Source organism: Echinops telfairi, unplaced genomic scaffold, assembly GCF_000313985.2.
Source record: "Echinops telfairi isolate 266 unplaced genomic scaffold, ASM31398v2 ScPeMD7_7473;HRSCAF=8511, whole genome shotgun sequence".
NCBI lineage: Eukaryota > Metazoa > Chordata > Mammalia > Afrosoricida > Tenrecidae > Echinops > Echinops telfairi.
In genome coordinates, this window is record NW_022111377.1 from 1,360,790 (window position 1) to 1,373,670 (window position 12,881).

Consider the following 12,881-nt stretch of genomic DNA (forward strand, 5'->3'; position numbering starts at 1 on the left):
TAAGCATCTCACCACTGGCAGGGTTCTCTGTGTGGCTCCATCAGCTCCAGGGCTCTTAACGTAGCTTCACGTGTCTCACAGGGAGTGAGCGTGTATCCTGCCTTCAATGAGTTAGTTATCTCTTCATGACCTTCAAATAGGTCATCAAGTTGTGACTTGGTTACCAGGCTAAATTCCACCCCTTCAAGTCTCAAATTCTTTAGCCATATGTAATTTTCAAAAATAAAATATCTGTACCTAACAGGATAAAACTAAAATACATACAATTCAATATGTCACACCCTCATTTAAACATAACATTCTGAGTGAACAAAATACATATACATATGTGAACAGCTACACCAGTGATTCTCAACCTTCCTAATGCCACGACCCTTTAATACAGTTCCTCATGTAGTGACACCCCCCCACACACACCATAAAACGATTTTTGTTGTTACTTTATAACTGTAATTTTGCTACTGTTATGAATCAGGCAACCTCAGTGAAAAGGGTCGTTTGACCCCCAACAGGGTTGCAACCCACAAGTTGAGAATCACTGAGCTTTACCATAACCCTATGAATATATTCCCCCACCTATGAAAGTGTGTAAGGCAGCCACTTCTGCCTTTATCCACCCAATTTTGGGGATCCAGTTTCTATAATGCCCAGTGCTCTCAGGAAACAGTTATATTCTTTGACGAGAAGAATCTTTATTCCAGTTGGAACCTTGTGAGTCTGCATCCGTAAGCAAAGTCACATTGACAGGCCTCATAAAGAACAGCATTATGCTCTAGTTCACAGGGTAAAAAAATCCTCTTCATCTGGTTGGGTTCTGGTCAACTCAAAGTGGTGTCTGCCTCACTAGGGTGCCCGTTGTTCACCTTGCCTTTAGACCAGACCCCTTCACAAGTTCTCAACAATTCTAGTCCCCTTGGGTTAGGTCTTGAGCTTCAGACCAGTCAACCTACACTCTCATCACCTCTAGTTCCTGTAAACCAGGCCCATGGGTGTCAGTGGCCAGACTCAACCTATCTCCTTATTGCTGCATTTTTCTCACACTCAACAAGTGGATCCAGGAGGTCACCTAGCAAGCATGTCAGCTTGCCCAGAGGTTCCCTTTTAAGAGTTCAATCCCAGAGCAGGAGTTACTTCAGGGCTCCAGATTTTTCCAGCTCCTGACAAAACCCACTAGTTCAAGATTCAAAAAGCCAGAGTTCCTTTTCCTTCAATCTGTCAACAGCCCTCTAGGCAAGTCTCTTGGAATGCAAATGTCCCGAGTACTCCAAAGCATTGGGTGGGGCTTATCTTTTCAGAGCCTTCTTGCAGGTGTGTCCTAAACCATTTAAAGATTCAGATTTTAATGGCTCTAGGCAAATGGGTTTCCAAGCTTTCTATTTTCATACTTCCCAATAATCATTTCTATCAATCATTAATCAATAACAATAAGCAAAAGAAATCAGTACAAAGAATCAAATTCTTAAAACAATTCTTAAAAGCAGTCCAGTTCAATCCAAATTTAGCATATCTAAATCCTTATCTAAACTATTCTATTGATACTAAATATGGGATTAGGCCTCTGACAGCATCAAGCCAGAGCCTGGCTGTCAGCCATTTTGCCCTTCTGTCAGCCATTTTCACTAAACTGAGAAATTCAGGGGGCGATTTTGTCCCCTGGACTCAAATTAATCACATTCATTTTTGCCATTTCACACAGGAATAACCCAAAACAACACCAATGAAAAGAGTAAAAACTTTTAACTTCCCATGTTCTTGCCAGAAAACAACCCAGTAAACCACATGGACATATATCTGACCTCTGGCTAGCCAAAGAAGAAACACTACATGAAGTCAAATAACCACCCACTCTCCATCCTTATGAGGTATTTCCCTAGTAACCCACTCCCAAGATGCCATAATGTTTTAGTCTGGGTAGACTAGAAAGACAAATTAATAGAAACTCGTGTATAAGAAAGAGCTTTATATAAAGAGTAATTGTACAATAAGCCCAGTCCAGATTAAGTCCATAAATCCAATACTAGCCCATATGTCAGATACCAATCTATAAAGTCTCTTCAGACTCATGAAACACATGCAATGATGCCAAATGCAGGAAGATCACAGGCCAGTGGGTAGGAAATTTTGTGGATTCAGTGGCGTAGGCATTTCAATGTTGACATGGGGTTCCACATTGCCCCTTCAGCTCCAGGGCTCTAACGTAGCTCTGTGTGTCTTGTCCACAGGAATGTCTCCCAGGGAGTGAGCATGTGTCCTGCTTCGAGCCAGCTATTTATCTCCTTAGCACCTCCAAATGAGGCCATCAAGCTGTCACCTGATTGACAGGCTAACCTCCACCCCTTCACTCAAATCTCAAATTGACAACAGATAATGTAACTACCACAGAAAAGATTATTTAGGCCCCAAACTACTCTGTCATACCTCAGTAACAAAGGAAACCCTGTAGTTCCAAATAGTCATGTTTGTACCACAACCCATTGGAAAATAAGGCCTTGGTGACAGAAATTATGCTGGAGAATGCATGCTAGAATTTGGCAAGACTAACGACTTAATCATTGCAAATAAATTCTTTTTCAACAACATAAGCAATGCCTATTCACATGGACCTCACCAAATGGAGTTCACAGAAATTAAATTGACTACATACCTATGAAGAGACGATGGAGAAACCCAATATCGGCAGCCAGAACAAGGCCAGGGGCCATATGCAAGTTCCAGTTAAAGCTGAAGAAAAGTTCATGAGCTCCAATATTTGACCTTGAGTATATATTTAGAAACCGTCTTAAGAACAGATAGGATACGTTGAACACTACATGCAGAATACCATGAAGAAAGCCAACGATCATGAAGAAGGAAAGAGAAGACCAACGTTGTCAGAAGATAATTGGAAACTTTGAACTTAGCGTAGCTAAAGCAAATGGAGTAAAATAACAAAAGTTCAAAGAGCAGGTAAAGAAAACAAAGTAGCGTAACGAAATGTGCAAAGACCTGGAGTTAGAAAATTAAAAGGAACACAGCATTTCTCAAGCTGAAAGAACTAGAGGAAAGAAAAACAATTGAAGCCTTCGGTTATAATATTGAAAGAATCTATGGGCAAAATAGAAGGATCCCTGGTGACATAATAGGTTACACATTGGACTGCAAACCCCAAGGTCAGCAGTTTGAAACCACTAGCACCATGAGGGAAAGATGAGACTTTTGACTCCTGTAAACAGCTACAGTCTCAGAAAACCATAAGGGCAATTCTGCCCTATTCTCTAGGGTTGCTATGGTTTGAATTTGATGGCAGTGGGTTTTTGGTTTGGTCTTATGGGCGAAATATTGATACAGGAAGCCCCAAAAGAAGATGGAATGAATGCAAAGTCACTATACCAAAAAGAATTGGTCATCATTCGACTATTTCAAGGAATGGCATGTGATCAAGAACTGGTGGTCTTGAGGAAGATGTCCACACTGCACTAAAGGCATTAGCTAAAATAAACAATTGCAAGAAATAGATTACCAATTAAGTTACTTTCCAAACAAACACCTCCCCACCCCCCCAAAAAAAATATATGCGGTGCTCACTAGTCGTTGACAAGAAATTTGGAAGACATCTACCTGGTCAACCGACTGGAAGAGAGATCTATTTGGGCCCGTTTCAAAGAAAGGTAATCCAACAGAATGTGGATATTACCAAAGCAATTAGTATCACATGCAGGTCACATTTTTGCTGAAGATAATTTAAAAATGATTGCAGTGGTACACCAATGAGCTGCCAGACATTCATGCTGGATTCAGAAGAGGATGTAGCATGAGGGAACTCATTGCTGATGTCAATGGGTCTTGGCTGAATGCAAAGAATATCAGCAAGATGTTTAATTTCATTGTTATGTGCATCATCACAAACTGAATAACATCGCAATCACTGGGACTTATGAAACAATCGTGCTCAAAAAGCAGTGGTTCAAACAGAACAAGGGAACACAGCTTGGTTTAAAATCAGGAAAGGTGTTTGTGTTGTGTCCTTTCACCATAGTTATTACGTGTGGACCCTGAGGGAATGCTTTGAGCAGCTGGACTGTATGAAGAAGAATGCAGCATCAGGATTGGATTATATGAAGAGGGAGATGGCACCATTAACAATCTTGTGACACACAGATGGCATGTAGATGACACAAGCCTGCTGCAAGCAAAGAGGACTTGAAGCACTTGCTGAAGAAGATCCAAGAACGCAGCCTCTCCAGTATAGATTACAATTCAATGAAAACCACCATCCTCAACTGGACCAGCAGGCAACAGCATGATAAGCAGGAAGAAGAGCACTGAAGCTGTCCAGGACTCCATTTTACTTGGATGCACAACCATTGCTCGTGGAAGCAGCAGCCAGGACATCTGCTGCCAAAGACCTCTTTAGAGCGTTAAAAAGCAAAGATGTCACTTTGAGGACACAAGATATTTTCAGTAACCGCATATGCATGTGAAAGCTGGGTAGGGAATAACAAAGAACAGAGAAGATACATTTGAATTTTGGTGTTGGTAAAGAATATTGACTATCCTGTGGCCTATCAGAAAAACAAATCCATCTTGGAAGAGATGCAGTGAGAATGTTCCTTAGAAGCAGAGGTGGTAATGTTATCAGGATGGACCCGTCCCTGGCGACAACAATGGGCTCAAACGACAATGATGAGGATGGCACAGGACTAGGCGGGGGTTCGCTATGCTGTAGGTAGGTCTGCTGTGATTGGAACTCTCCACAGGGCCCAACAACAAAACCAGACCCTTTGCCACAGAGTCAGTGCAGCTCAGCAACCTTCTAGGACTAGAACTGCCCCATCGTTTCCAAGACTGCATCTCGCCAGAAACCCAGAGCGTTGCATCTTTGCTTCAGGGAGCTGGTTCGACTGGCTGATCTGTTGGCTAGTGGCTGAGTGCTTATCTACTACATCACCAAGACTTCTTTTTCTTCAGGTACCTGAACGTCTGTATAATTGGGGGTGGGGTAGCATTCAATCCAGAGCACAGTACAAACGAGCCATTTAAAACAGAGCAGCCCAACAGAAGGAAAGGGGTGTGGGTTGTACACAGTGCAAGAAAGAGGAGAGAGTGTAGGGGCAAATCACTAGCAGCCCAGTACACGATCCCTAGATGTAGATTGTATCGAATTTAGATTTGAAGGCAACATTCATATTACAGATGAGGAAGCATGTAGAGAGAGTGGACTTTACCCGCGCCATTCAGGATAGTGGGATCCATAATTGATGGTGTCAGATCTTTTGTGATTAGCAGAAATAACTTCATTCTAGGAAGAAAATAGCCCCAGAATGGAGACTAACAGTACAGGCAGGGTTAGAGCCCAATATTTAGGCTATTTCCCAGTAACTCCAACCTTAAACATCTTAGGTTCGGTTTTCTGAAGAGGCAGCACCAGTGAACATATATGAGGGGGCTCCAGAAAGTTCATGTAAAAATTCCATTATATTCTAATTCTGTTTTTCCATGAACTTTTCTGAAGCCCCTTCATATATTTATGCATGTATATCTAAATATATAGAGAGATGTATATCAAGTAAATGGCTCATACAGTACTAGAAGCATGTAAGTCCCAAGTCTGTGGGTCAGAAGTCAAGCTGGAGGCTTCTGGCTTATGTAGTTGAATGGGCTGACACACCCATGAAGTCCAGGTTAGATGGCTCAACAACTGCAAAGGCTATGGCATTCCAAGATCGGGACACAGTAATGACAGACTCAAGTCTTAAGAACTGAATGATGTCCCCTTACAGAAGGATCACAAGGAAGAGATGAGCCAGTCAGGGTGCAGTATAGCACCCATGAAATATACAACTTTCCTCTAGTTCTTTAATGCTTCCTCCCCGACCCACTCTACTATCATGACCCCAACTCTGCCTTACAAATCCAGCTAGACCAGAGGATGTACACTGGTACAGATAAGAGCTGGAAACACAGGGAATCCAGGACAGAGAAACCCGTCAGGACCAATCATGAGAGTAATGATACCAGGAGGGTAAGGGTAAGGTGGGGGAGAAAGGGGAAACTGATCACAATGATCTACATATAGCCCCCTCCCTTGGGGACAGACAACAGAAAAGTGAGTGAAGGGAGCCATCAGTCAGTGTGAGACATGAAAAAATAATATTAATTTATAAATTATCAAGGGTTCGTGGGGGAGGGAGGGAAATAAAATGAGCTGATACCAAGGGCTCAAGTTGAAAGAAAATGTTTTGAAAATGATGATGGCAACAAATGTACAAATGTGCTTGACACAATGGAAGTATGGATGGATTGTGATTAGAGCTGTACAAGCCCCCAATAAAATGATTTGAAATAAAAAGAACTGGATAATGAAAGTTGAAGGCAGTATCAGGGTGAAAAGCTAGACAACCTTGCCACAATCTTGCCAAACCTTGCCACAAGGTCCATATGTATTCAAAGTGGGGCACACCCCTGAGACTTTCCGCTGATGAGCGGCTCACAGCCGATTGCACCATGGAGATGGTTACATCATATTAGATTTCTTCTCGGCTGATGGCTCATCACCCAACTGACAAATGAGAAAATCATGACCCAGCTAAACCTTTTTAGCCATCACAGTGTTATATGAACAGTTCATAATGGAGATAATGAAAAACCTAGCATATCGCTTGAAACTCTGAACAACAGAGCTCTTAGGCTCTTCTGGAGAATCATCTGTACCAGTGTAGACACCCACAGATGAGAACTTTGAGGGGCAGAGAGGCTAAATTGTGATGAAATGGTGGGTCGTGATAGCGTGGTGCCACCATGTGAAGTCTGTAGCCAAGGCCAGCCATCGGACTGTCCTGTGGCAGCTATGAATGGATGTGTTTGGTGAGATCGATGGCCACCAAACACACACACACACACACACAATGAAAAGAAGGACACGAAGCTGCAAATATGTGTGCGCGCACAATATTTTATAAAAGGCAGAGATGAACTACTGTATCATGGGTGCCCTGTTAAGATGGCTCTAAAGTTGTTACATATGCACGACTTTCATCTAGACCAAAGTCTACTTTATGTAGTTGCGGATGAAAGATATGCAATTTGAATATGCGTCAGCAAAGGCGATTGTTATAAGAACCTTAAAGCATGAAGCCATGCACAGGATTATTGATGGGCTTTAGAAACAACTAAAAGCAGTGAGAGGAATCCCCAGATAAGTGCTAGACCACTAACTGTAGGGTTGGGGGTTTGAGTCCACTGACAGGCACTGTGGTAGCTAGGCCTTGCGGTCTGCCTCAGTAGGTCACAGCCTTGAAGTGCTATGGAACAGTGCTGCTCTGCACAGGGGTTACTGTGTGTGCAAATCAACAACAACAAATGCAGCCAGAACTCCCCCTTGCTTCCTGCCCCTCTGCTTTGTTCGTTCTCATTGTGAACTTGGTTGCCACCAGCTCCTGAGTTTTATATCTTGCTGCAGCCGAGATGGGCTCGATGAGGACTTAGCAACTACGTCTAAATGCCCCCAGAGTTGTTATCACATCTTAGTTCAGGGGTCGACGGACAGGTAAGCACAGGCAGCTCTCCCAGGCACCATAAGAAGGAGGGGGACACTGCCTCCACTCGTCACTTCAAAATGGTGATCTCTTGCATTTCCAATGTGAGGCTTCCCTCCTAGCTGTAAATGTATTTCTGGTGTTTGTCACTAACACTGCCTTGCGCTAGGCTTGCTGATGAACTCACCCTTGTCTTGTGTTTTGTCTGGCCTGATAAGTTGAGCTCAGGAATTGATCAAGTGGAAACGGATCCGATTCACGGCCACTCTGGATGGGAGCAAGGCAACAGCAGGCTGCTGTGGTCAGCACTGGCTGTATTTGTTGTCGGGACTGATGGACGCAGACTCCATGCTAGTCCCATGAACGGCTTGTGTCATGGAAGAGGCTGCACCGGGCTTCTTACTGTTTCCAGAGTTGCGTGTGTCTTGCAAACACTTGCCAGTAGGGGGCTCAGGTCCGGACCATTATTCTCAGTACACTAACCCAAATTCTGCCCTGGCGTCCTCAGTGACTCTATAGGAAGGGTAAGTACTAAACTGCCCCTGTGGGGTTTCGAGGCTGTAACTCTTTATGGGAGTTGAACGCTTCCTCTTTCTTCCTGAGAGCAGCTGGTGGTTTCGAACTGCTGACTGTAGCCTAACGCTATGTAACCCGCTATGCCACCAAGGCTGCAGTCTTCCTCCAGCCCCAAACCCACTGCCACGGAATTGATTCCAATGCACAAACCAAAAGCTAAATTCACTCCCATTGAGTTGATTCCCTTCACAGACAGCCATTAACCACAGATCAGTGGTTCAAAACTCACCAGCCCGTTCCGTGGTTGCCTACTGCTGTAATGATTTAAAGTCTCAGAAACCCAAAGGTGCAGTTCTACTCTGCCCTCAGTTCTGACTCACAGCATCCCGGCGAGTCAGCTATAGGGATCAGAGAGCCTCCTCTTTCTCCTGCAGAGCAGCTGGTAGATTTGAAGTGGCAGTTCGAGCCTTGTGGTTAGCATCCCAGTGCTTAATCCACAACACCACCAGGGCTCCTTATAACAGACTTTAGGCACTGCCATCGAGGCCATCTGGCAGCAGAGGGACCTGGGAGCACAGAGTAGAACTGTTCCAGACGGTTGGGCGGCTGCAGGTCTTTACAGAACGGATGGCCTCAGCCGTCTCCTGCAGGGCAGCTGGTGGGTTTGAATCACCAGCCTTGCAGTTAGGAGCCCACTATTTATCTGACAGCATCACTTCTTAGTAGAGGCCCAGAGACTAGAGGTCCCTACTACTGTGGGTCCAGGCTGACCACTGAGAAGTTGCTCACTCATTAGATAACATATTGAGCCCCAGTTTCAGCATATTGATACATATTAAGCCCCAGTTTCTGACCTTGGGCTCTTAGGAACCTCTAAACCTCAGTTTATAGGAGCCCTGGGGCACACTGGTTAAATTGTAGAGCTGCATACAGGAAGGTCCTTGGCCAGGACCCCACCCCCTACTACTCCCAAAGCAGTTCTTAGAAAAGCCCTGGGACCTGCTCCTGTAAAAATGCACCGCTGTGAGAAACCCTACAGGGTAGATGAGTCAGAAGGGCCACCCCCACCCCCATCACCATCCCCCCCCCCCCCCCCCCCCCCCCCCCCCCCCCCCCCCCCCCCCCCCCCCCCCCCCCCCCCCCTCCCCGCCCCCCCCACCTCCACCATCACCACCACCACCACCACCACAAGCCTCAGCTTTCTCATCTGTCAAATGGGGATAACTTAACAGGCTTGGATGAAGAGTTAACAGGGTAATGGACTTAGGAGCTCAGCTCAGTGGCTTATATAATACAGCCTTGAAAAGGTTAATGATTAGTCTGATTGGGCAGTGATGTAAATGGTTGACGTGTTCAGCCGCTGGCACAGACTGGTGATTGCTGTGCCCAGAGAGGTCCCTCTGAAGAAAGGCCTGGCAATCTACTTCTGAGAAATCTGCTGACCACCTGTGGAGCGCAGCTCTGCTCGGACACACCGGGGCCATCGTGCATCAAACCCAATGCCAGGGTAACTGGCTGTTTTTGTTTTTGTTGCTACCACCACAGCTTCTAGGTGCCAGGTACTGTGTTGTATGCCAAGCTGGCCAGAACAGTTTGCCCTTGAAGAACTCATAAACCCTTCAAGTATGCACGAGTGAATATCAAGTTGGGACAGACCTGGGTAGCTCGAATCACAAGCACAATTCCCAACAACTCTACTTCACTGATCATAGAAAAATGTGCCCGAGCAGCAGTGAGAATGCCACCCTTCTGGTTCATCCGGCCTGGGCCCTGTCTGGCTTCCGTGCTAAGAACAGGAGTCAGATCCCCATCTCCCCAGAGATCACTGGCCCCTGAAGTTGAAGTGTACACTAACGTTCTCTCTGCCATTCCCCACCCTGATAATACAGGGTTGGTGGTTTTCTTGAACATGATGAAAAAAACAAGGTGTTTTAGTTTATGTGACTCCTGCAAACAGTACTTTTTTGCAATTTCTACACCCTCCAAAGATGGGATAAGAAAGAGTGAATGGATCAAGTCTCCCGACCCAGGGATTATCTGAGCTACATTGTGGACGGGGGTCAGTTACCCCAATTCTGACTCATGGCTGCCCTACAGGACAGAGCCAAATTGCCTGACCTTTCCATTAGCAGCCCAGCGCTTAATTGCTATGCCACCAGGGCTCTGTGGATAGGGATCAGGGCCAACAAAATTCCAAGATGTCCTGTGAAAAAGTGGAATCCCTGAAGCCCCCCAGGCTGGTCAGGAAAGGCCCCCAACGTCCTCTTGAGAAGGCAGGTGGGAGTTTTGCCAGGCTTCCTTGGAAGGGACTGGGAAGAGCAAGCAGTAAGGGTGTGGGAAGCACCTCTTCCTTCAGTCTCGGCCATCAGTGTGAGTGTCTAGCACAGGGATGTCACGGTGGGGCTCCGCAGACCAGGGAGGCCATGTCTCCTCTGTGTACCAGAATGTGAGGAAACTTCAGGAACTGCCAAAACCCTTTACTTATTTATAATCTGGTGCAAAGCTGTGTCTGGAATGTGCACCCTGATCCTTCAACACAGAACCAGCCACCCCCTTCCCATGGTTCTGGAGCTGAGGTTGATTTCTGATCCTGCCACTGGCAACTCTCCTAGCCTATGCCTCGTTGGTCTCACTTGAACAATCACAAATAAAATTAGGAACCTTTCCAGGGTGGTTATGAAGACTGACTGCATGTTATTTGCCCAGAAATCTCTCTCTAGTACCTACCCGATTCTCAGTGCCAAGGGGATAGACAAGTCAGAGGAAGACCTGCTTCAGTGATGCTTCCGTTCTTGGAGGGAGAGACCTAATAATCTGGAAAAATATCAGCTAACTATGGTGGACAGAGCTTGTGATGCGCAGCCCCGGGTTTGTTGCCTCCGCTGCCAGGAGTGCTGTTGGCAGACAGCCTCCACTCTCAGCCCCTCCCGGTTGCTGTAAAGAACACCTGGCTGAGGTTACGGTCTTTCTTGGATGGGGACCTCCAGGGACTGGCCAACTCGGGGGTGAACAGACCTGGCCTTTGGGACAACACAGGACAGCTCTGGAGTTAGCTCCAGAGTGCCAGGTGGAGACCGTGCTTGGGCCTGCCCCACAGCTGGCCTTCTTCCACCCAGTCCTCTTCCTTCCCCTCCACTCAAGTTGGTCTCAAGGACATTCCTTGATAAACACCCCGCACACTGCAGGCCTGTGAGTCTGCTGCCCGGAGAACCCAACCTGAAGTTTGTAGACTTTACTTCCTCACCTGGTGCAAGAAGGAAGGGCCTACCATAGGATTTGGGACCCTTTGACTCCCCCTGAAGCTGGCAGTGAAGAACCCGCCACAGTGCTTGGTGGAACACAAAGTCCAATCGTTAAAACTCTGCAGCAGTGAATTGGGATAGTCTGCTGGTGGAAGGGAGGTGCTCGAAGGTAAGTGACCAGCTGGGGTGATGTACCAGGCAGTCAAGGACTATGGGGGACAGTAGCTCAAAGGAAAATGGGATAGGTGACTCCTATTGAACTTACCATATATACGTGAGTATAAACCGACCCGAATATCAGTCGAGGCACCTAATTTTACCACAAAAACTGCATTAAAAATGTGCTGAAAAACTCAGCTTATACATGAGTATATATGGTAAATCATTAACTGCCAGGGTCGGGGAAAGATTTTCAAAAGCTGGGCGTCCCACAAAGAGGCATGAACTCCTACAGTGAGGGGGTCATCAAGGACTGGACTCAGGACTTCATTGTCAGAGCAGCCAAACCTCAAAGAAGGTTGAAGTCCAAGCCATGGCAAAACTTTTGGGTCAAAGTCAGAGCCCTGGTTAGGAAACAGGACCCTGGGCAAGGGGACAGCTGGCTTGATGCCCCCAAATATCTTGGCTCTCAGATCTTCCAGACCTCTCTGAGCCTTCACAAGCAGGCGATCCCTCGCTATTAAGAGCCAGCATGTCCCGCCTTGCCCGAAGACAACGAAGAGGCCTCTTTCCTATTAGACAACACTCATGCACTGCACTTCCCCTCCTCACCACTGGCTTGACCAACTGGTCAGTGGCCTGGAAGAAGAAAGAAGGGAAGTTTGGGACAAGAGCTTTGAGATAGAGACATGTGGTGTGTTTATGGGGGTGAGAATAAGGTGTGAAAGTCTACACATTGTATTGAAGCCCCTCGGAAGAACATCCCCCAAGGAAGAAACATTCAACAGCCAACAGCCAAGTAGATGGCATGGCTCAGCCAGTTGATATCAGCCAGCCTCTGTCCCCAGCCCCCCCAGGGAGGCCATGATGGGCACATGAGCAAAGTGGCCATGGTGGCAGGGACAAAGACTAGGGGCCCAGCAGCATGAACTTCCAAGGCTGATCTAGCAATTTGATGGGTCCCACTGAACATCCCGCATGCTACATAGAGAGACTAACACCAAGCCCTTCAAATGGCATCATCCCTTTAAGAGGCCAACTAGCATCTGATGACAAGGCAGTGATGCCGGGATCTCTGTCAGTCCGGGTAGACTAGAGAAGCAAATTCACAGACACTCCTCTGTGTATAGGAAAGAGCTTTATATACAAGAGCAATTGTGCATTAAGAAAATAACCAGCTCAGTACAGATCAAGTCCATAAGTCTGATATTAGCCCATATGTCCGATACCAATCTATAAAGTCCTCTTCAGACTCACAAAACACCTGCAATGACGCCAAATGCAGGACGATCACAGGCCAGTGGGTGGGAAGTCTTATGGATCCAGTGGCATTGTAAGCATCTCAGCGCTGGCAGGGGCCTCCATGTGGCTCCTTCAGCTCCAAGGCTCTAGTGTAGCTGTGTGTGTCTTGTCCACAGGAATGTCTCACAGGAAGTGAGCTTGCGTCCTG